Genomic DNA, 23,764 nt, shown 5'->3' on the forward strand with positions numbered 1-23,764 from the left:
ATCTTTTCTTAATCCTTCTGGTCCTTTAAAGTGTTTAGAAGTCATACAGAATTAGTGCTGCCTTCTTGTAGGCTTCAGTGGAATTTTGCAAGCGAGATTTTCGTTGTATCGAGACAAGAAGATTGAAGCTTGGGCTTTGCTGAGCTCCACAGGTAGAATGACAGTGGTCTGAATAAAACAACAGCTGGCAGAAAATGTCAGTTATTAAAGAAATGAAGCCCTCAACGCGATGGGCATCTATCATCTTCTCTCAGTGGCTTTTTGCGGCACAGATGATTCAGTCACACAATTGTAGTTTTGCCTACAAGCATCTTCCCCGAGCTCTGAGGCGAGTGGGCTATAGAGATTGTTTCATTCATAATGGAGTGAATATTTTGACCCTTCATGTGTTTTAACAGATGAGTGCCACCAAAATGGACTACAAAAGGAACACATCTCAACAAACACCCTGCTGCAGTGAACCAGTGCAAAATCAGCACGCTAGCAATCTTAAATAAAGACAAGCCAAAGCCACAGATTAAGACCAAAGGAACCCAAGGTCCACTTGGGAAATGCTTCCTGCAGCTGGAGTGAGAAGCTCCACACAGCACTAACATCTGCACAAGCCAGAGGGAGAATTTATTTCCTCTTTACTCAGAAAGAAACAGAGAGGGAGGGAGAAGAGGAAATGGCAGGGAGTAGATAATCTCTATTTTACACTGACAGGCAAAATGACAACGGCAAAGCCTACTGTCCTCTGGAGACTGCAGGAAACCAGTCACAGGATGTGCCCCTTCCAATTCAGCAAGTTAAACGTGTGTGCTCTGGCTGCCTGTGTCCCCAAATGCAAATGCATTTGTCTTACAGCTGCAATCACAACCAGCATCATATTTTACAGACTGTTTCTATCTTAAAGACTACCAATGTGTTCTTCAATAAATGTGTATATGTAAGTCTAGAACAACACAAAATCCTTTTGATACACCCATAGCATTTCTGACCTGGTTTACTTTATTGCATCAAGTCAGAGGAGAAAACCTCTCACAGATACATCTGATCTAGATTTGTTGTTTGGGTTTGTTTTTTTTTCCCTCCTTTCCTGTTCAAAGAAGCAAACCAAAATTGCAAATCCAAGTTCCATCCAAAGGCTTTCCTGTAACCTTTTCTCAGAGCTCAGTACAAATGTTTACCCACTTCTCTCAAAATGTCATCAACATCATGTTAGGGACAGGCAGCACGGGTGCCAAACCAGCTTTTATTAACACAGTAATGCTAATGGACCCAGGAATTTGTTGTGGTTTTGATTCTTTTCTTTACACTCCTTAAAGTGTTTCATCAAGTGCCCAGTACCAAGGGTTTTTCAGGATTTCCACCCCCCCTCCTTTTTTATTGTAATTCATAAGCAGCTTATATAGGCACACCAGGGATTATATGAATCAAATGCTATTTTATGGCTTAAAAATTATTTTTACTTCAAATAGAAGTCAATTGCCAAACACAGCTCTCCCCTAACCTCCACTTGCAATCATCTCCCCCTTCCTTCTGAAATATGAAGTGATAGTGTCAAATAAAACCAAACGAGGGAGAAAAAACAAAATTGCCTTTCCCCCAGTAAATAAAGCAACTTCTCAAAGCTCTGATAATTTAGCAAGTCTGTCAGGTTTAAACAGTGGTTGTAGCAGTGAGCCCCAGATATTTTTTACAAAACACAGAGAATTTAACATCTCACAGAATCAATCAGGGTTGGAAGGGACCATAAGGATCATCCAATTCCAACCACCCTGCCATGGGCAGGGACACCCTACCCTAGAGCAGGCTGGCCAGAGCTTCATCCAGCCTGGCCTTAAACACCTCCAGGGATGGGGCCTTAAACCACTCCCTGGGCAACCCATTCCAGCCTCTCACCACACTCATGCTGAAGAACTTTCCCCTTTTTATTCCTATTGATAACATTTCTGCCTGCCACATTTCCAGCTGTTCAATGACTGCCTTTATGCCTTATTCCTTTGCACTGACTGTACAAAAGATGACAAAATTTCAGTTCACCTTTCACAAAGGATTATTCTACGAACACCTTGAAAGAACGGGATGCAGTTTCTTCCTTGTGCGTTTTCTGTGCATCCCATAACCTTGTTTAGCAGCACAAGTGCATTTCATAATATCCTCCAGAAATTTATGTTACTTCATAGAATGGTTTAGGTTGGAAGGGACCTCAAAGCTCATCAAGTTCCAACCCCCTGCCATAGACAGGGATACCTCCCACTAGAACAAGTCGCTCAAGGCCTCATCCAGCCTGGCCTTGAACACCTCCCTGGAGGGAGAATTCACAGCATTACTTCTCTAAAATCTCTTGCTGAGGGTTAGAAAAGGATTGATGATTTGATGAGTTTGTGCTTCATGGGGGGGGCCTCCAAACAGGTTTGAACCTAAGTGTTTTTCCCAACTAACTTTAGACAGAGGGTAGACTAAGTTGTAAAGTCAAGAGATATTAAGCTGAGAGTATTAGCTCACAAATGAGATGAGCAAAGGGAGATCATAGGGCTGGGATGCTTCACAGAAGTGCATGAAAAGGGGTGGTGATGGCTAATTGAAATTGGGCTGGCAAGTGCCAAAAGTCAAGTTCTCCATTTCCCCAGCAACTTTCAAGTATAATTAGGTTTCAAATAAAACAGAGCCACAGTGCTGACAGACACAGGATCACTTGTTTATGTTCCGACTCTGCTTTGTGTTACCTGTAAAGGACAGTAAGCCTTAATATACATCCATAGAGAGTTCTTTAACTGAAAAGAGCCCAGCCCAGACTCCCATTAGTTGTCTTTAAAATAGAAAATAAAAAGCCACTCTGGTCACACAAGCCCATGCAGTATGAGCTAGATAAAGACAAGGCTGAGTTTTAGCCTGGCACCATGGAGGGTCCTATCTCACACGCTGTCTCCAACCCCCTCGGCAAGCCAAGCCATGGCTCAGACCATTTCCCCCCAACACATACAACACCGTTCCACCCACAGGAGAACACCTACAGTCCCAGCAGCACCAAGTTTCCATTCTGCCTTGTGCCTTTCTGGTTTCTCACTCACACAAAGGCTGGTTTGTCATCTCTGCCACAAGTACTGCAGGCAACAGCGAGTCAGTGTGGTTCATGTGTGCTGACTTGCAAGAGCAGACAGTGCTGAGAGCTCTCTGGCCGTTGAGTATGCTACCTCATGACTGAATACCAGCAAGCTTCACTCCGTGGCTTTGCTCCCCTCCCCTCTTGTATTCAAAGATCAATAAATATTTTTGTCATGGAAACACATGTAAGGTTATGAACACACAAACACCTCCAGACTTCCAGAGCTGTTACTGGCCATGTTGCTTGCGTTTGCCTGTCTGCCCTTCCTGCCCTGCCCTGGACTTCACAGTGATGCAATTCTTCATTAAATGATCACGCTGGAAATTTCTATAAAATCACTCTCCTCCAGTGCCTAAAGTGGTTGGTTCTTACTCAGCATGGTTATTTAATACTCCTTTTGCCCTTCTTTTTGATGCCTACTGTCATTTCACAGAACAGTCCTCCCAGCCTGCTCTGAAAACACAACCAGTTCACTGATGAGCCCCTGCACCACTCCATGCCTGAGTTTTCCCTCACAAAGCAAGCTTTTTTATAGCATCCTAAGACACCAGGATTATTATTGGCACTTGATGACAGAGAGAAGAAATTCAAAAGTGTTCTTTATCTAGATGCCCAGTTTGAGACAACCAAAGCTTCAGTGCACTCAGAGCAATGAGTCCATTGACTTCCTCTGCAGTTGCACGCAGTCGACACCTCTCAAGTCACCCCGCAGTCTGCCAGCACAGCTACACAGCATAACAGGACACTTTTCATAATGCTGTGTGCTTAAGTGGAATTTCTTTCCCAGATGCCTAGCTGATCCTTGCCCTTTCCTTCCTACAAACTTCCCCACCCCTTTCACGTGGCACCTCCTGGCTCCTGCAAGAGATGAAGCTGTGATTCAGCAGGAGCCAATCTCTCCTATTCCTGTCTCCCTCTTCTCCATGGTGCATGGAAGGAAACGGAGATCTTCACAGCTGAAAAGCCCAGGATCCAACCACACAGCTACAACCCAAACTGTAACACACACACACTAACACTGCAAGCACTTACACAGCCTTGACTTAAGGGGGAAAAAAATAATCATGGAAACATTCTTTGAAACGAAGCTATTTTAAGACTTGTTAAAAGCAAACTAACCTTTCCTATCCCCTGCAAAATTTACATCACATGAATGCCTGTGATTAATCAGCAGGCTAACACATAGTTTCTCCTTTTTAAATGAAGAGAGAAACTGCAAATTTCATGCTGCTTCTACCTCTATGTTAAGCAGAATCAAGGGAAGGGCAGAGAGGTACAAAACACTATCAATAGATGTTGTGGGTTGTTGCTACCAGCAGAACCCAAGACCTTAGATCCTCACTTCAATTACCTCCATATCCAGAAAACCAAACTCCGGAATTCACAACTTCTCTGCTAAACTGCATGAAAGTCATTTCCCTGCCATGGTGCACGCAGAGAGGCTAGTGAAATTGGTTGAGTTGATTACAAAGGAGAGAGGGTGGGAAGGGAGCACACAAGCAGCCTGGAAAGATGTGGAAGGCTTTCACAGAGGCAATTTTGCACAAAGTGACAGTGTATTGTACTGGCCTAAGTAACGCAGGCAGCAGTAATAGACAGGCTTCCAGGACCCGTGCCCTTTCAGTCTTCTCTTTGTCGACATATGCTGAGGATAATAGAGATGCTCTGTATGAATACTGATGTCAGCTGGATGTTAGAAGCTCTCCAATGACTGAAGTGCCGAAGATAGCAATTTGGCATGTTGGAGATGCTCTTCCCTTGAGCCGTCTGGGATTCAGCAACGACCTGTGTTCTCCATGCCCTAACTTGTCCTGCTGGGGCAGGAAGGATTTGAGATGCCTCCCCATCCAGCGCTTCCACAATGCATGACTTGTGCCATCCTCTGAAGCTGTTCTCAGGAAAGCAGGATTCCTGGAGCCTCACCTTGCACCTGCCGGCCCTTATTTCAAAATGCCTGCATGCTTTGTGGTTTAAGAGCCAGCCTGAGTCAAGGCTGATTTAAATACACGTGTTACGGCAGCGCAGCATACAGGCACTGCAAAAAGCCTCGGCAGATACTTTGTAGAGATTATGGGCAGACACTCCTTCCACTTAGCACCCGCTGCTGAACAGTGCTGAGGTACATGCACTAACAGCAGCCAGAGAGCTCTGGGCATGTGCCTGTAACTGTGCCAGCAAGAAAAGACTAATCTTTGCCATACTAGCATGCAGGAAGAACTATTTCCCTTAGAGAAGCAGGAGGTTATTAGTGCATAGGTATTGGCAATACTCAGGAACGACATCTCCAAGCAGTTCATTCTCCTTTACAAGGGGTGCAGTGAGTCTGTCCAAAAGCAGCAGAGCTACTGCAGTTGCAGGCTCCTCGCTCTCAGAAGTAACTGTGAAATTTTCTGTCCTGGGCATGTATCAGCAGCCCCCACAAACATATAACAGGAAAGACAATAAAACCAAATCACTATGTACATTACATTTTCCTTCTAGACATTTCTGTGTAACAGTTTAGCTGAAGCTAACTGAGAAGAAAAGAAAGGGTTGTGCTGGATGAGCATACACAAGTAAACCTACTGAAGTTTCGAGCGGCACCACCTCTGTCATGAGGGTGGATGTCTGTAAGTGCCTGCAAGCTCAGCCAGCCTACAGCTGTCTCTGCACTAAAACATCAGCCCAGGTACCACAGCAGTGTGGACAGATGCATAGACAGCCACACACCCCTTTAACCTTTTGACCTGGAGTAGAGCCAACACTCCACTTGAGCAAGCTGCCATGGGTGGACATGTCCCTTCACTACCTCACAGGCTTCTGCACTTAACAGGACTGTAAAAGCAACACAAGCCATGCCACAGGGTAACTCTAAAGGTCTGACTCAGAGCTCTGTACAGAACAGCACTGCCTCATCATGCCCATGAGGGCAGCAGCATCCGGCAGAAGGCAAGCCCCAAAACAGTAACACAGTAAAAAAAGTAGTTTCAGAAAGCATTGTCAAATCTCAAATATAGTCATTAGATGCCTCACACAGGCAGGTAAATATCTTTCACTATCAGTTTAATAGAAAAAAGCACTGAATTATGCCAAGGTGGCTCAATTTGTCCAGTCCTGTTCACTGGGAAATATTGCAGCACGCTTACCCATGAAGAGATGCTTAACAGAACCGCCAAATCATCTATGTTAATGGCAATCCAAGAAACATCAAGTTTCTTACCCCCCAAAACCTCCAGCAATAGCTTTCTTCTCTTCCCCCTCCATTGCTCCTTCCTACTTTTTGTTTAGAGGATATATTTATCTTGAAGGATTCCAGCGAAAGCAGAAGTGTAGAAAAAAGGACCCCAGCATGTTGGCGGATTGCTGCTGTTGCAAATGCAGAACAAATACGAAGGGTCAGAGCCTGATACTCTCTATGGAAAGGATTGACCCCAGTCAAACTTGCTAGATTAAAGCACACAGAAATCTCAGCCTAAACACCAAATGGGAAAACTAGCTGTTCCTCTTTCTTCTCTTTTTGGTCCCAAATTTCTCCAACATCTAGCAGTTCCTATAATAGTCACTGAAATCAAACTAGCAAGACCTTAACACGATGAGGCAGATAGTTTCTGGAAGAGAAAATGAAAGCGATACAACCCCCCTCTCACTTTTAGGATGTTAAAGATCCCTATTCCTAGGAAGAAGAGACTGAAAACTGGTTTTACATCTACTGTGTATTACCCACATGGGTTTACATATAGTAAGGGGTTATTTCTTGTTACACACAAGTCATCATTTTCCTGATAGTCTTCAAGAGGAACATTGCACAGACACAGTCAAGTTGTGCCACTGAAATGCCACAACTAGTCTGGAAGACTGCTGGGTATGCCTAGAAGGCAAAGTGGCTACCAGGTCTTCTCTATTGAGCATTGCAAGTTCAGGTGGCTTGGGTTACTTTTGCTCTATAAACACCTGATAAAATAAACCTACAAAGACTTTGCATGTTAAAAAACAAAATCATATTGTTATGCTTAGTTTGTCTGATAAATAATCTTGCTAAAAGAGGCAGATTTGTACACAAGGAAAATATGAAATACTGTTAAAAAGGTGAGGCAGAGAAACCCAACACACAGGTAGCAATAAGGAACTTGAAATGTATTTGGGGAATTCTGGAACCCTGCAATAAATGAGCTCTCACAGGAACAGCAAAATTAGGTTAGCAGTTTCTTGTGAGCATCAGCTAAAGAAGATAGAGCAACAACAACATGACTACTGCTAAGAAGGTTTACGCTGCCTTTTCAGGGCTCACTCACTGTTAAATAGTAAAAAACATCATCCAGGCCTCTGTCCCCTTGACCAAAAGAAGGGGGCAGGTTCCTCCTTTAACATGTTCTCCCACCTCTCAAAAAGCCAACCCCAAAATCCAAAGAGAAAAAACCAAACCATTCAAACCCAGTTAGCTACACGTCCAGGCAATGGCATGTACTGCACCTCTAGTGTGAGTGGCACACCCTCAGATTTAAGGGCACCCAAGGTCATTTGCAAAAATGAAAGTTTAGAGACTTCTTTGAGACTCTCCCTGCCCCTTGTTTTGTTTCAATACATTGTACCCCTCAAATGGAGCAAAGTGGTTTTAAGTTGATCCAAAGTCATTCTTGACAAGATTGGTGCTTGGCAATTCCTGGAACAAAGAACCAGAGGGAACAGGGAGCAACCTTAGAACAACAGCTAATACCTGCTGTGCTTAGGGTCAAAAACTAAGATGCTAAGCTACCACTGGCTTGTCAGAGAATAAAAGTCATGAGATGATGTGGAAGAAAAAAAAGAGAGATAAATTTGGCTGATATCTGTAATATAGAAGGACCATTTCTGACGTTTTTGGTTCACATACACACTGCACACAGGCAGCTACCCTGCAAGGCATCTGCCTCTTCAGGAAGGTGATATTTGGCTGGGAGGGGGGGATAGTTGGTGTGCTTGTCTGCTTGGGTAGCACTGCTAGGGCTTAAACTGCTGCAAAAGCAGGAAAGAAAGTAGTTCTACATGACTTATTTCTCTTAAACAGCACACTAGGATAGCCTCAAGTGCCTCACAGTGAGTAACACTCCAGCTTTTACCACTCCTTCTATAGAGGCTTTTGCCCCCCCCCCCCACCTTTTTTTGGTTTTGTTTTGTGTGTGTGCCAGAGATTAAAATTATACACAAAGAAGTCATTGTATTGCTTGGAAAGATCTGCCAACATTAACAGAAGAAGAAAACAGAACATCTTCAGAATCAGCCTCTATTAAATCCATCTATGTACCAGCAATTTCAAACCAGGAGGTATTAGCCACAAGTCAACTCCAGTAACTAGTCTTTCAGACAGGGCAATCCAAGTACACATATTAAAAATACCAGAGTCACACTGGTGGAACTGATCTCCAACATGATTTGAATATCACTGATTTAATTAGAAAGTGTTAAGAAACACACACAAATTTAATCCACAAGAAAAAGGCAGGCAGCATCCTTTGAGATCTTCAGCAGCTCCCACCACACTATCCTGCACTTCAGTGGCCCAATAAATCTATGTAACATCTGAAGCTCCAAACTCCAGCCCCCTCTTTCTCTTCTCCAAAAATCACTGTAATATTTAAACATTTGGGGTTGGCAAAACTTAGCTTCCAGTCCTGTCAGCATTCAAGTATCATTCGAGTGAGCAGTCAGGGACAGGACAAAGCAGACTGAAGGTGCTGGTACTACCGTCCAGAGTGGGGATTGATCTGCTCTCAGTGCTGTCACCTCATTGCCCACACTTTCCACCAAAACAATATGCTTTATAATCCTTGGAGAGGGGCACCTTTCCTGACTTCTCTCATTTGCTAACAATAAGCTAAGCTCTCTTGCATAACCTGTTTAAACAAATATTAAGTACAAGCTGATGTACATCCCCCTCATCTTCCCACTGAAACTAGTTCACTCAAGCTGCCACCAAACACCAGAGAGCTGGGGGGAGCTTTTCACACAGCTTAAAGTAAAACCAGGACAAAAATTCAAAATGCTTTAAACTTTCACCTTCTTCCCCACAAGAGCTTATATGTGGCAGTAAGAGGTCCTAGTTTCTGACTACAATAAAAGCAAATGCACCCTCTGGAGATGGTCAACCTCACCTGAGCAACCCAAGCCAGAGCAATTCTCCACTGCTACCAACAGTAGCCAGGGAAGATCTGTGTCCCCAGGGGGTCTGGGAGGTATTTATTACTGTCAACAGGACAAATTCCACATTTACCCACAGAAATCAGTTCAGTGGTAAGCTTTTGCTTTGGTATAGCTCTTGCACTCCATCCTTCTGCTACACAACAGTGCCTGGATAAGCTGAACAAGCTGTGTAACCCAAGGTTTGCTTCCATCCCAGAGAAGCTCCTCACCTCTGAGCCCACCTTGACCTATGATGACAAGCGTATGGAGTGAAAATACACTGCTAATGCACCTGGGTAGGGCAAAAAAAAAATTAATCCACTTTTTTGCTTTGTAATCACCATGAATATAAGCAGCTCTGCAGCATTATGACCAGAGCATTTCACACACCCATTAGCTCAAGGATAAACAGCTTGCTTGTGTTGGGAGTTGAGAGGATTTGCAGGCAAGGCAAGGAAGGTGAGCAATGGAGAAGCCTGAGGTAAGAAAGCATGAAGACAGGATTGCTAGGAGCAGGGTTATGGAAACAAAACAGGTGAAAGAGGGACCTCTAAAAGCCTCTGGCAGCCACAGCCAGCATCACAGAGCTAGAACAAACACTGAAAGAAAAACCATAGGAGGAAAGGAGTAGTGGCAACTGCCAGAGTAGGAAGGGAGACTTGGAAGAAATCCCTTTCACACTTGCTGGCCTTTTAAGGCTTCTTTCTTCTTTGGTTGTACCAAGATGCTCAGGAAGTCCTTGGGGCATGGCAACCTATCAGCTCACCTCCTTCCCTTGTCAGCAGTCATGCGAGCAGCAGACAGTATCCACTCAACAGCCCAAGCACTCACCTTGCCACAGCCTTTTGGGAACCAGAATCTCCTAAACCAAATACTAACATCTACACATGTGCCTGCTTCCATGAGTAAGATTCATGCCTTTAGGTACTCTCCCACACTGAAGTATGAAGATGTCAGAGAGGTGATGTGAAACACACACTCAGAGCAGCAACTGCAAGCCACAGACACATGGGCTTGGTGGTGGGTTTGGGTTTCTCTCGCATTCTGATTGCTCTAGGGCTTTTTCAGGCAAATACTAAGGCAAGAGCTTAAACCATTAATTGCAAACTTTGATTTTGTCTGTATTTAAAAAAAATCATTACAAAACTCTAAAATCAAATAGCACAGGAAGCTGAAGCCTTTAAAAAGCACAGCCTGTAGCTGGTCACAAGTACTGCAGTCACCTGTAATAGTGCAGCTCACAATGACAGAGTCCTAGAAATCTAGTGGAGAAGAAACACCTTCTGGCTATAAAATCTTAAGCACATGTTCTTGTCCCACAGCTCCTGTGAGCTCATCTGGGTGACAAACCTTTCAGTTCTCATCTTTGCTACCAAACGTTAGCTTTAAAGTGGGTAACTTAGCCAGTAGCTAAGTACTGCCAGGAACACACACAACACATCTCTTTGCATATGCTCTTTACTATGCTCTTCCTTCACTGTTCTACCAAAGTAATCCCTGCAATACAATCTTTTTGCTTCAGGTTAGATTGCTGTATGCATGGGGAAGTTTGCTGCAAAAAGTCACTACAGGGAAAGGGAAACATTTGCAGTTTTGTGTATGTAAACACTGGCTTGGTCATCTGCTCTGTGTAACTGAAGCAAAGAGCTGCCTCTCTTCCAGCTCTTTTTGAGGTGACAGAAAACCCTACAAGTATTGCCCTGGAAGGGAGATTTTCCACCACTGCAACTTGAGGGAAGCAAAAACTGACAGCAAGTGAAGACCTGGCACCAAGTAAGCAATGTAATTAGCTGGCAGGTGGAGGGAAGTAATTATTCCCTTCTAAGCAGCATTTGTGAGACCACATCTGGAGTACTTAGTCTGATTCGTGGAGGAGTGGGAAAAGGAAGACTGACATTCTGGAGTGAGTCCAGTGGATGGCCACCAAGAAGCTGAAGCACTTGACATATCCAGGAGAGACAGAGAGCTGGGTTTGTTGAAGCCACCCTGGGAGACACTCAGCTGGCTGAGGCTCCAGCTTTGAAGTTAGACCTATCTTTGAGGTGAGCCCTATTCTATGCAGGGATTTCCAGAGGTCTCTTTAAACCTAGACTCTCCTGTTTAAAATGCAAAAGGAAGAAAACCTCAGAGAAGTTAGAAGGACTACTAAAAGGCATTTAAATATAAGAACTACTGGAAAGTACTTTTAGGAGAGAAATCTGCTAGCTCTAGAGAAAGCTCAAGGAAAATAAATCGATACAACACAACTGGGGAAAGAAAACAGTGAACAAAACCCAAACAAAAAAAATGTAGGTGACCATTCCTTCAAACAAAACTAAATGTTTTTCCCTGTCCTAAGCTTAAAGCATAACGTGGAAAAGTCCAAAGCTCCATATTTGTGATGATACACAGAGGTTTAGCATGTTTCCACACCAATAACCACAAAGTACATCTACATGATGTGGTTTGACTGACATTTGCAAGGTATCTTCTCAGAAATTATACCCCAGAGTGGCAACATATTGCTGACTGCAGCTGGGGTGACTGCAGTGGTGGCAAACACAGCTCGATTTTCCCTTGCAGAGTTGTTCATATCTGCATTCTCCTCAGCTCTGTGATATTTTACCTTTTGGAAGAGAGTGTTAAAGGTGGTCCAGCGGCACTGAGATGTGCACAGGAACATATCAACACCTCAAAATTACATTTGAAACAGCAGGCCCTCTAAGCCAGTTTACTCTGCAAAGGTCTCACTAATCAGCAAATGCTCTCCCACCCTGATGGTGACAATTTGAATGGCAATTGCATCCTTATTTTCTTAGGGATTGAAAACAAACCCTGCACACAATTGCAGCAGCATGGTTTAAAGCTTGTGGGCAGCTGTTATAGATGGAGCTCCCGAGCAACATAATCACTCCTTTGCAGCAGGGCAGATAATGTAAAAACAGGTCATTAAAATATATATATAGGATTTCTCTAGAATTTAGTGCCATTAAGAAAAAAAAAAAGCTAGTTTGACCAGTCTTTGGTGCTGTGGAAAAGGAACATGAATCTGGTTAATCCACTCCTTCAGGTCGTTGCTTTCACGTCTCTTCCTTTCTGTGTCAAAAGTCAAGTCCTGCCTCTACAGCACCTCACATTGCTGCACAGAAACACTCACACCACCACCACATCCTGGTGGGCCCTGGAAGCAGTACAGGCACATTAGCTGCTGGGGCTATTTTCACTGACACATGAGCTCTTCTGTCCACTTCAGCACGGTGTTGTGGAGGCATATCTCAAGTCCAAGGCTCGCTCTACCCAAGGAAGGAAAACCAAAGCAAAGTTCCCACATTCGGGTTCAGATTACTCCAAGTACAGTCCCATTGTGCTGCATGAGCTCTAAAAGGATGACAATTACCTTGTGTAAGACACAAACTTAGGTGGCAAATCACGGAGGACCTGACCACAAAAGCAACATTTGGCTGCCTTGTTTAACACCAACATTTATACAGTCAGCTCCATAAAACAGAACTCTTTTGCTTAGAGAGGAAACAAAAAGATCTCCAAACAACATAATCTTACAACAGTTCAGATTAAGACTTGCTGAAAATGGAGCAAGGGCAGGGACAAGGTCACCTCACCCTTAGAGATGCCAGAGGAAGCCCACAACTGGAAAAAAAAAGCCTATAAATGAAAGCAGCTTTTTAACCTTTTACAGGACTGGCAGCAAACCATTCTGAATGTCAAGTCATCAAGCAGTGCAAGCTGATGCTCTCCTTGTCCTGCCTGTGATGACTGAGGAGGAAGGACACTGTCTTCCCTGTGCACTTTGTCCACAGCCTTATTTGTTCCCTTTTGGCAGCCCCACTCGAACGTTAGGACAAGGAGTTCTGCAGTTTTAAAGCATGTCAGTAATGCTGTCCTAAGCAAGAAAGACAGAGCTCTACCTCCCCCAAGGCATGCAAGGTCATTTTTGACCTTCAGATGCAAGAGATGTTTCTTCCACAAGGTCATCTCTTTTAGCAGCATTCTTCCTGGGCAAACTTTTGGGTTCTTCACATTTTCTACAAAAGGGAAGCTGCTAGAGAGGGAGTCAAAAGCAGCTGAATCCAGCACTATGTGTGGGCTTTTTCAGAGCATGCAGCCTGCTATGCTGAGAGTTAAATCTGGCTCTTACGGCTTGCCAGCTTCTGTACACTGACCTTATGCCAATTGTCAGCTGATGGGTTCTCTTGCTTTTGGCTGGAATAAAGTTGATTTTATTCCTAGGGGCTGGTATAGTGCTGTGTTTTGGCTTTAGAATAACTCTGATAACACGCTGATAGTTTAGTTGCTGCTAAGCACTGCTTATACCAAGTGAAGGACTTTTCGGCTTCTGACACTGCCCTGCCAGCAGAGGCTGGGAGTGCACAACTGTGATGGGACACAGCAAGGATGACTGACCAAAACGACCCAAAGAGCTATCCCATACCATATGACATCATGCCCAGTATATTGACTGGAGGGAGTTGGCTGAGGATGCTGCTGCTTGGGGACTGGCTGAGCATCCATCAGCTGGCAGTAAGCAATGGTATTGTGCATCACTTGTTATTGTACACTCTATTAACATTATTTCCCCTTCCTTTTCTGTCCTGTTAAACTGTCTGTATGTCAACCCATAAACTTTACTTTTTTCCCCCCCCTCAACTTTCTCCCTTCACTGGGGGCAGGGATGGGGATGAGGAAGTTGCTGTATGTTGCTTAGCTACTTGGCTGTGATTAAACCATGATATGATCTTACCAAGTTTTTCAACAGTGACTACAGCTAATAAATTCTGCTGCATTAAACAAGCATTGTTTGTTTTTCTTTGCAAGGCAGTTTGTTTCAGTCTCTTTGAATAAAAAAGATTGCAAAATAAAAATAAAATAAAAATCCAGTTGCTACTCCTCCTCAGGAGTTTTGTAAGATTGCTGAGCATTCAAAGACACCTGGGGAACATGAAATTTAGAACCCCAAGCTGCATACTCATAGAAACACCCAGGTTGGAAGAGACCTCCAAGATCACCCAAGCCAACCTAGCACCCAGCCCTAGCCAATCAACTACACCATGGCACTAAGTGCCTCATCCAGGCTTTGGTTGAACACCTCCAGGGACAGCGACTCCACCATCTCCCTGGGCAGCCCATTCCAATGCCAATCACTCTCTCTGACAACAACTTCCTCCTAACATCCAGCCTAGACCTCCCCTGGCACATCTTGAGACTGTGTTCCCTTCTTCTGTTGCTGCTTGCCTGGCAGAAGAGACCAACCCCATCTGGCTACAGCCTCCCTTCAGGTAGTTGTAGGCAGCAATGAGCTCTGCCCTGAGCCTCCTCTTCTGCAGGCTGCACACCCCCAGCTCCCTCAGCCTCTCTTCACAGGGCTGTGCTCCAGGCCCCTCACCAGCTTTGTCGCCCTCCTGTGGACACATTCAGTATCTCAACATCTCTCTTGAATTGAGGGGCCCAGAACTGGACACAGGACTCAATGTGTGATCTGAGCAGTGCTGAGCACAGGGGCAGAATAACCTCCCTTGTCCTACTGGCCACACTGCTCCTGACCCAGGCCAGGATGCCATTGGCTCTGCTGCCCACCTGGGCACACTGCTGGCTTTAAAAAGAAAAGATAAGTGAAAGAATCACAGAACATATGTGGTTGGAAGAGACCTTAAAAATTATCCAGTCCAACCCTTTACCCAGCATTGAAGGGTCAACACTAAACCATGTTGCTAAGTGCCAGGTCCACACCTTGCTTGAAGACCCCAAGTGACAGTGGCTCCACCACTGCCCTGGGCAGGCCATTCCAGTGTTTGATAATCCTGTCAGTAAAGAAATAGTTCCTAATATCCAGCCTCAGATGCTGTGCTATTCTAAGAATTACCTTTAAATAATGTTATTCCTTCTTGCAGAGTGAAACCCCCACGCTGGGGCCTAGAATGTCTTTTGCTGAAATCACCAATTCAAATGCTGCCCAGAGTGATAGCAACCAGAAATTCCATAACCTCTTGGATATCTCACAGCCAAATCCCAGAAGCAAGTAGGGGAGTTTCCAGTTACTTCCCAAGGAGGCAGACAGGCAGACATTTTTGGTGGTCTTCAGACAAGAGCCTTACTGGATGTGGGCTCCTCATTCCAAAGTCTTATTCTTCAGACCTGCTTTCAAACACTATTAGTCTGCCATGACAGCGTGCAAGAGGATCTGTCCACAGAGAGGTCCAAAAACCTGCGAGGGGTCATTAACCTCCCCATAAAACAAACACTCCACCATTAGCCTCACCACCAAAACCAAACCCTGAGCATATAGTTTAAGACAAGAAATAGATACTTGCCTACTCAAACAATAGAGGTTTTCATTCGGAGTCTTGGGGATGCTTTCTTTATTCCTCCTTTGAAGAAAAAATATATCTATCATTGCTTCCTAGCCAGAGGCTGCCCAGAAAGGAAAACCCAGTCCCAGGAACAAACAAATATTCTTTCTTTTAATGGCCTGAGAGTTGCCTTCTCTTACACCTCCTCTCCTCCCCGCAGGGCAAAAGCAGCTGGCTGTAGGACACAAACTTTGCCACCCTCCAAACAGGGGTACCAGTTGGTCTGACAATAAACCCTAAGAAATAAGTAAGTGTGAGATTAGGTTGTCCCAGAAGAAGGAAAAGTGTTTCTGTGGAGAATTGCTACAAGTTGAGGAGTTAGAAAGTAACAGAGGAGCTTCTGCTGCAAGGGTTTTTTGGACAGTTAACCCAGCCCCCAGTGTTGCAGGGTGTTGATAGCTCCAGCCCTCATTAACGGAGGCTGGGCTAAGAGTCCCCAGGTCCCCTTACCGTGTGCCTCACCCTCAGCCCAGAGCTGAGCGGTTGCTCCCCAGTGTCGCTGCTCATGTCAGCTCCAGCCAGGTGCCCAGGGCTTTCATCTCCCAGCACGATGCTCCAAGGCAGCACTGCTGCCACGGCTTCTGCCTTCCATACCGCGCTAACTTGGGAACACTCAGGAACACGCAAGCCTCACGGAATGTATCTATTGTGTAAACTAAGATCATCAACTCTGTAAACAAGAAATTGTAACTATGGGTTTGAGACAGAAGTTAAGAGCAGCAAACTGATTTAGACTGACTCTGCAGTCTGTCTCATCAGCTGTATCAGCCTAGAAAGCTAGAAAGTGTGAGTTCAGCTAAAGGCTACAGGGACAAAGAGGAAGGATGCCCCCAAATGACTACCAGGGGACCCCCAGAGTATATAACGAGCACACAGGCAGGAGATTTACACGTGTAATAGATGCAGGAGATTTACACATGTTACCAGATTCCATGAGTTAATATGAATATGTTAATCACTTCTATGTATTCACCATTTTTCTAAGGAGATGTAAGCACTGAATGGCACTGGCTTGGGCACACTTAGGTGGAGCAATCCCCTGTGTGTCCAGCACCAAAATAAAGAAATGCTTCTTCCAGTTTTCTTGTCATATTCAGTAACAGCTTGGGGAACCTCTGAAGAAGTATCAACAAGTCTTCTCTATTATTTCAGACAAGAGCATCTCTTCTCTATTATTTTGGATGAGAGCATGAACTGCAATTATCATCTCAAGACCAATTCTTCAGTTTAAAGGTCAGGCACAAAAGGGAAACAACATTATCTGTAAAAAACAACCACCCATAGAAAACCCCACACAAACAAAAAATTCACAAACAGCCCCCACCCCCCCAACTCCACCTCTATTATCTGTATGCTGATGTCAGAAGCCAAGATAGGAACTGCATGATATTCCAAAGTCATGCCAGGAAAACCTTCAGAGCTGCTTCTTTTGCAAGTGGTACAGCTGCAAGTCAAAGATCAACATTACAGAGTGCTCTTTCACACACAGGTTGTCCTGAAACAAGGCAGGTTGGAAGGTCTTTATTAGTAGAATAAAAAGCCTTCAAATGACTGTTAAAGTATACTTATGAAAACAAACAAAAAACCCAACACAAAACCAAACCCAGCACCAATAAAAGAGAAATCAGAGTAAAAAGGATTGTAGGAATTACCAGATATGGGCATTTAATATTAGTCTTCAGTCTCGTATCCTGTTCAACTTCTGTATAGTTACATGTGGCAAACAAGGGCAAACAAGATAAAAATTATCTGGCAATTATATTTTCATCTTGGACTATACAAAAAAAGGCTGGAGAACAATTCTGGCCATATCTGCTCATATGGGAAAACTGGAGCCAAGAGGAAAAGGGCAATTTCAAACTGAGAAGATATTTCACCCAAGCCAAGCCAATCATCTGAGGTTTCCTCCTTCCTTCTCCAAAAATCACTGAAACAAGAGTTGCTTGCAAATGTAAGTAGTGCCAAGCACTCTTCTGTTAAAGCAGATGTCCTCACTCACACAGAACTGCGTCATCCCCTTGCTTCAAACAGCTCTTCCCTTGGTCTGTTCAACATCCCTTGACCCCAGGTACTTCCCTGTTTCTTCATACATTGTACTGGTGCCACTATCATTATTTTCAGCTTCAAAACACTTTTCAGATTCCTCACTGTGAGTGACATAATTTTGGTGAATTAAACCATATTTTTAAAGAGTTTCTGGAAGATTTGCTACTGATGGTAGATTTTGCCTTAAAAGCAAGGTCTCAATTTGGGGTTAAAATATAAATTCTTACGGCCCTTATGAGGATCTAGATGTTTATTTCTCTTTTAGAGCTCCCAGAGCTGTTGCAAGGCAGCACTGAGAATGTGAGGAAGATCCTCCCCTGGCTACCCCAAGAGCTGTGAAGCAAAGCATACTGTGCAAGGTAGAGCCTTTGTTCAGCGCCACCAACTATGAGGCCATGCATTTTGGGGACAGCTCAGTAAGTGCTCTCACAGCACAGGATCCAATACTATTTAAAAGCAGCTCTAGCTTCTTTAAGAAGCTCTAGCTGGGCTGCTTCATACTTCAAAACACTGAGAACATCACTCAACAGCCACTTCCCATCCTTTCTACATGTAGCTACAGGGTAGATAATGCAGGATGGGATGAAGAATTGCCCTAGGGTAGAAAACATATTCAGTAGTTGCTGCCTCCTACAACCCAGACCTAATCAAAATACCATAAATAAGAGGAAAGAGATGGCTTTGTCCATTTTTATCTAAACACTCACATCACAACTGCCTTGTATCACTCACCACACTAAATCATGTCTCATTATGAAGAGCATCACCTAACTTGCTCCAAGATTTTAGACTGAGTTAATCAAGTAGGATTTATTACTGACAGATAGACTAGAAAATCATAGCTTGCAACAAACAACTTTCAGAGGTACAAGACTACCCCAAATCAGGAGAAGCTGAGTTGGAAAACGTGGGTTCACTTTTCCTCATATCACTTTGTCACAAACATCAGTAGATGTACTAAAAATGGGATGCCTTTGACATAAAATAAAGGCTGCCTTATGGGAAGGACAGCAAGCTTAAGATTCATTTGCTGTCCTCTCCTCTGTTGAAAAATGATTTCACTCAAGGCCATCTAATTCAAAGCAGTTGATATTGCCAGGCTGAAATGAAAAATGTTGAATCAAATTCATGGTACACAAGGAGTAGAGCTGGTCAGGAAAAATCCAACAGTTTTTTCCTACAAGAAAAATTAGCTCTATCCATAACTAAATGCTCGGTAAAACTGTATCTGTTGCTTCAGTAACAGTCTGAGACTCCAAAAGTTCTATTTTGTTCCAAACAGGTGACAATATTTTGAGTTGAAATCTTTGCTTTCACAGTGAGTTACTGCTCAAAAGAGTCAGAAGCAAGACAAGGCAACATGTTTTGATTGACTTGAAGGAATATAATTTTTCACTTCTCCCAGTATAAGTGCTGATATTGTTCAGTTTTGCTTCCATTCCAAGTGAGGGAATGTCCTGAAAATCCTTTACAAAATGCCATTGTTTCCCTGCAGACAGTGGTAAGGAGAACAACAGGACACTTCTCCTTGGCTGCAGACTCCCATAAGGTCAGGCCTGCTTCTTAGTTCAGGGCTCAAGAACATCCACCACAGACAGGTTTAACCTGACCACTTTTAAACTGGGAGGCAGCTTACCTGCCTGAAACTGAACTAATGCTTGAGCACATTAAAAAGAGTCTGTCCTACAGCACAGCACTTGCAAGGTCCATGAGCTCCTTAAGGACCACCACACACTTCTTGGATATATCAACACAACTTAAACTTTCCATGTTTTATCTGGATGGGTCATTTCTCAGTCTAGAAGTCATGCACAGGGGATGCAAATGCTAGAAATCCTGAATCTTCTACGGCTGTACATTTGCCACCTATTGAACTAAAACAAAGAAAACCCCAAACAAGAAAACCCAACCAACTCCCCAAACCACTATTTTATCAAAAGCAGGCTAAGGTTTTTAAATGCTGAAAGCAAGTCACTGTAGTGCCAAATGAAACATGCAGCAGACAGATGCAGCAATAGTTTCACCTCCTCTTGAGGCACTTTACACTGGGTGGCTCTGGCAGCATTTCCCCTGGCACACCAGCCCTGGAGGAGCGCAGCTACGAGGGGTACAAAGTGTTTTGCAAGGTGCAGCAAACAGCCACATCCCTTTCTCAGAGGCGAGAGATGCACAGTGGTCACAAATCACCCTGGTAGTAAGGCCTCAGGAAGCTCCACACTGAAGTAAACTCTTTTGTGGGTTTCTCCTCAAACTGCTGACTTGCAGGATACAGATCTGTAGGGCTTTTGTTACCAAAGGAGTCCTTAATTGCTAGATCTCAATGTGACTGCTCGGGTGAATTAGATTTGCCAGCGCAAGTTCCTTTTTGGAGTGGTGGCTCAAAGTTACTAGTGAAGACACTTCTGCTGGAGTTTGAGGAGTGGGAATGGGACAGGAGCTACTGGTCTTCTCCCTCTCAAAGAAAGGTGACATTGACAACACAGTGCCCGCAGCAGACCTGCCCATAAAGCAAATTACAAAGTGCTGTCCGTGGCACAAACAAACGCCTTTATTATGCATTCAAAGTAGTGCCCAAACTGAATTAAGCAGAACTTTACAGAACAAGTTTGAATCAAATATTAATGTGCACCTCAGACAGAAGGAGGAAGGGAAAAAAGCCACTCATGTGCAACTCTCTCCCTGAAGTAAAAGCACTGTAACGCAGCAAGACAGCAAAGTGAAGACACTGGCTAAATAAAACTAATGTAACGTGGCCAACAGCTCTAAGCCTTCCTTAACACAGCTAAAGGTGCCACACCGTAGATGTAGCACACTGCAGTGTTAAATCAAGGCACCATACAGTGTTTATTCACCTAATGACAGTTTTATTATACTGCAAATCCAGAGCAGGCCAAATAATATTGGGATTAGTACACTTAGCTTCATTCAACCACACCATAAGGCCAGTGGCCACAGAGGTCCTCTCCCTATCAGCCCCCACCCATGCATTTTGAGCGACACTATTCAGGCACTGCACATAAATGCATTGTGAAGTCCAGCAGAGTCTCTCAAAAACAGACATAGAAGTTAAATAGAAACCTGTCAGTGAGTCCTAACTTTCAAAGAGACTTGCAAATGATTAAGCAGCAACTTGTCTGTATCACCTTCACTCCTGCCTCAGAGCGACTGCCATGCTGCTGTACTGAAGTTGTTTATCCTTTACTGAAAACATGCATTTATTCAACACCAAAAGTTTCCAGAGTAGCCTCTTCAGGGTTTCATACATAAACTGGTTATTTCATGCCACTACATCTTCCACCAGCAGGCAAGGCAGAATTTCTGAAACAACATGCCTGAAGCACAAACCACAAAAACATCAGGCCCAGTGGCCTGCCCTTAGACAACTTCATACTGGGAATTCTTATTTTTACCAAAGATGAGCCATGGAGATGAGGCAGTACTTGGTTAGAAGTGCAGAAGGAGCAAGCTTACAGACACTCGCTAAAAAGCGTCTGAATGTTACAACAAGCTAAAAGAACTCTGCAGTCTCCTAACAACGAAATACAAAATTTTAAGGCACCAACTAGGCAATCTTCCTTTCCCTTTTTCATCAAAAATCACAGCTTTGCCTGGTAGAAAAGGCTCAAGACTGAACGCACTGCCTTTCCCCTCCCTCTTTTTCTTTTTGCAAGAGATTCTCTTCTTAAAATTGTTCTTAATTTCAGAAAAAGGCATCAGTCTACTGACATTGATCAAGTGTCACCAGTTGTGTGAGCACACACATCAAGGTGCTGAAAACACCTGCATTGCTGTGGGGACAGCAACAACCTTCCCACTTTACTAAGTAAATGCTGAATTGCAAGAATGAACTCCTCTTCCCTCTAGTATCCCACAGGGACAAGCAGTGGCTACCATAGATGTAACTGAGAAGTTGGAGATGCTGTCTCCCCTCCCTTCTCACTCTGGGATTTTTCTTCTGACCTCCTTTGTTCACTCCAGCAGAACTTTGTTTGAAGTGTGTTTTTACTCCTTCACTGCATGACAAACCCACACAGTCAGAAGACAGGCTTATAAAAACCACAGATCTCCAGCAGGGAGCTTGACAGTGGGTGTACTGCTGGACACGGCTCTCCATTCATCATGCACATTCTCCAGATTTCAAGTTGACAGTGGCCCTTTAGCTTAATGAAAACACTTCCTCCACCAGCATATAAACAAACAAATCTTCACCTGCAATTGTTCTAAACTTCAGACACAAAACACTAGCTAAAAACGTATCAACACCACCACACCCGGCCCCAGACTGGGTGTGGGGATGAGATGCTGTCACAGCTGCAGAGACAGCGAAGGAAGGATGTTGGAGTGAAGGAGGTAAATGACAAGGTCTCAAAGGCGTTCCCAGTCCTGTAGGTACATTTCAAAAGCCTCGTCCGTTCCTACTTGTTATTTAGCATTTCAAGAATGGGAGCTCCTCAGAGTGATTGATGAACAACTGCAGAGGGGTGCTTTGCACTCAGCCTAAACCTTCTCCTCCAGCACCGACTCAGCCCTGCCCTCCTGGTCACCGCTGAAGGGACCAAGACACCATGGCCTTGTTTTCACAAAGTGCCCCTCTTCCCTCCCTGGCCCTCTCCCAGCCCTCACGCCCGAGAGAAACGTATTCGGAGCAAAAAGAAGGGGAGTTCCCGTGGAAGCAGAGAGCGAGCCAGGCGGCGTGAAGGAGGTCGGGCGACACGCACAGCGCAGCTCTGCAGACGCAGCAGAACGCTGGCACCCGTGGCGTGGCGTTTGGTACCTCTCGCTAATCTAAAATGTGGCTGGAGAGGAACTGGCACCAGATCAGCAGCCTCATCTGGGGAGGAACAGAGAGGCTCTAGGGGAAAGACAAGGAACAAGCCTCCTTTCACATCCTACCACCCTTGGGCATTTTGTACGTCCCTTCTTTCTTCCCTGAAAGAGGCCTTTGTCACAGGCGTGCAGCTCCCACACCATTTATTTCAGGGGGAGAGAAGGTCTCGTTATTTATTCCCCCCTTCCCCCTTTTCGCAGTTGGGCGGTAACAAACACAGCGCTGTGTTAACGCTGTGCCCCCTTCCCGCTCTCCGGCCTGCGGCCGCGGGGGTGCGGAACACGGGCACGGGCGACCCCCGGGCATGCAGGGGTGCAGTGCCCGCCCGCCCCGGCGCCCCACGGCCGGTCCCTGGCGATGCCCCCAGCTCTCCCGCGAAACAGGCCGCGGAGCCCAGCGGGAAAGACGGCGACGGCGGGAAGGGAGGCTTCGGGATGTGTGTGAAGGATACCCGCAGCAGCGCGGCCGCCTCCCCTCCCCGGCAGCCCCCGCACCCCATCACCGCTCCGGCGCACAAAGGAAACAAACGCGCCGCAGCATCCCCTCCTCTTCCCGCTCCCCCCGGGCGGCGGCGGCGCAGCGGGCTTCAGCCCCTCTGTTACCTGGAGCAGCTCGGCTCGACTCGGCTCAGCGCAGCGCGGGGCCGGGGCGGCGCCGCCGCACTCACATCCTCGTCGCTCCGCTCTTCCACCGGCTGCACCCGCCCGGCCGCCCGCAGCGAAGGTCTTCCGCTGCCTCTCCCCGCGGGCAGACGCGCTGCGCCGAGCCCCGGCACAGCGTAGAGGAGACGGTAGAGCTGCAGCCCGGGCAGGGATGAGCTTGCGGCGGCTCTCCGCGTTGTTGCTGCTACCTCGCCTCCGCTCCGCCCGAGCGAGCGCGGCTCGGGCGCTCCCCTCCCACTGGGGCTCCTGACAGATGGCGCAACCGCAGCGCCGCCGCCGCTCGCCCGCCCGCACAGAGCCGGCAGCCACCTCCCCCCGCCCGCCGCGCCCCGCCGCGGGGGTGGCCGCGGACTGGCAGCTCCGCCGGCCTATAGGAAGGAGCGATAGGGAAGCCGCTGCCTGTCTGATTGGCGGGTCGCGGAGGTAGGCGGGCGGGCGAGGCGGGCCCTCAGCGCCCACTGGCTGCGGCCGCGGGCACGGCAACGCCCGGGCACCGCCCCCGGGGAGCGGCAGTGGCTGCGAGCGGCCCGCGGAGGCTGGAGGGGCTGTTTCGGGGGCTGCGCCGGGGCTGCCCTGGGATGGCTGCGAAGAGGAGCCAGAGGGGGAAGGAGGAAGAGTAGCCCGGCTGGTGGCGGGGGTTGCGGCCGGCAGCTGTCAT

At 45.8% G+C, this 23,764-nt stretch overlaps 1 protein-coding gene across 4 annotated transcripts in view; it reads right to left on the reverse strand.

Moving 5' to 3' along the window:
- The window catches only part of FYN (FYN proto-oncogene, Src family tyrosine kinase), a 131,965-nt gene extending 108,555 nt beyond the window's left edge, over positions 1-23,410 (reverse strand). For all 4 annotated transcript variants that reach the window (XM_064170400.1, XM_064170401.1, XM_064170403.1 and 1 more), the window contains exon 1: positions 23,047-23,410. The gene's annotated coding sequence lies outside the window, so the exon portion shown is untranslated. The remainder of the gene's footprint in view (positions 1-23,046) is intronic.
- Positions 23,411-23,764: the final 354 nt, after the last annotated feature.

Source organism: Pogoniulus pusillus, chromosome 33 (genome assembly GCF_015220805.1).
Source record: "Pogoniulus pusillus isolate bPogPus1 chromosome 33, bPogPus1.pri, whole genome shotgun sequence".
Lineage (NCBI taxonomy): Eukaryota > Metazoa > Chordata > Aves > Piciformes > Lybiidae > Pogoniulus > Pogoniulus pusillus.